The following is a 1,428-nucleotide window of genomic DNA, read 5'->3' on the forward strand; positions in this document are numbered from 1 at the left end:
GTGAAGCTTCGCGAAAGAACTCACTAGGTCGAAGCTCTGGTGGGGTCGTATAAAATGCCCCGTTGGTAATTGGTCGAACGGCTCTTCTGGCCTCTAAAAGCTCTCGTTTCCCCTAGGTGAACGAGTGACCTTTAAGCCCCATACATATCGCCTGTCGATGGTCCCGTGAAAGGGTGTCGACGATCGGCCTGCAGATTGCCTGGCTGGTCACTCCTCCAACAACGACGGAAAGAAAAATTTGCTGACGTCGTGTAAGATCGTACCTGCAACAGCTTAATAGTTTATGACAGATCGGTGGACTTACTCCTCGACGGTATTTTCCACGAGGGAAGAGTAGAGGGGTCCGCGATAAAAGGGGGAGAGTTTCCAACGTTCGAGTTCGTTAGAACGACGATATAAAAGGAGGAGCGTTGCGATAGGAAGAAAACAGGGCAATTATTCGAGGCATGGCGGGACATTTTTATTAAAGTTTCTTATCGGTTACACCGTGATGTATAATATCACGCTCGAAGCGTTTTTCGCTGAGAGAAAGAGTGAGAGAAGCTATTTTCTCATGCTACCGCCACACGCGCGCGGTTCAGACTCTCCTCGCTTTCTCCTGTTCGGATCGTTAGGTGTTTGTCATGCTTTATAGGGATACTTGGAGATTTAGGAGGGTTTCGAAAGTTTTTTACGCTCTCGAAGACTCGAGTCTGCTGTATTTTCGTACGGCTTGGTGCGTTATTGCGCTTTCCAAGTTTCTGGGATCTTTTAGCCCGCCTTTACAATGGGAATATTGCAAATTATAGGTAGGAACATCTGGTATCATTTTTTCCAAGTATTATTATGAATGTTCGAAACGCTGTTGCAATATTTGAAAATTTGTTTTTATAGTGCATCTGTTATGCAATTTTATTATTAGAGATAAATGTATTGATTTACATTATAGAATTTAGGAGAGTGTTTAAAAATTTATTTCGTTCTAACGAGCACTCACTATTTCATTTAAGTGTAACATTAAATATTCATATATTGAGCTTCAATGAAACCAACAGAATTAACTTTCAGTATAAAGTACATACATATAAATGAATGTGGGAAGTTTAGCCTCGGCGACGACGAACGGGGCACAGGGCCACGTTGTCGCGCTCAAAAAGAACAATTGCAGCACGTTCGAGGAGAGCGTCGGCGAGAACGTCGACGAGAGCGTCGACGAAATCGGAGAGTCAAGACGTAGCCGTGGAAACGGACAGTTGAACCGTCAAACCGAACCGCCTTTTATATATTTCTTCTTGTACATTCATTTATTATTAAATTCCATATAGTTTGTTATTTTTCCCACAAGTTTGAGTATTCCGTTATTCTGTCTCGCAGATAGTAAAAATCCTACATTAATAAATATAAATATAAGTATAGATTTGTATAGTACGTTTAAGAGTCTTTCTAAAA

The sequence above is a fragment of the Habropoda laboriosa genome, unplaced genomic scaffold, assembly GCF_001263275.1.
Source record: "Habropoda laboriosa isolate 0110345459 unplaced genomic scaffold, ASM126327v1 scaffold469, whole genome shotgun sequence".
Classification (NCBI taxonomy): domain Eukaryota; kingdom Metazoa; phylum Arthropoda; class Insecta; order Hymenoptera; family Apidae; genus Habropoda; species Habropoda laboriosa.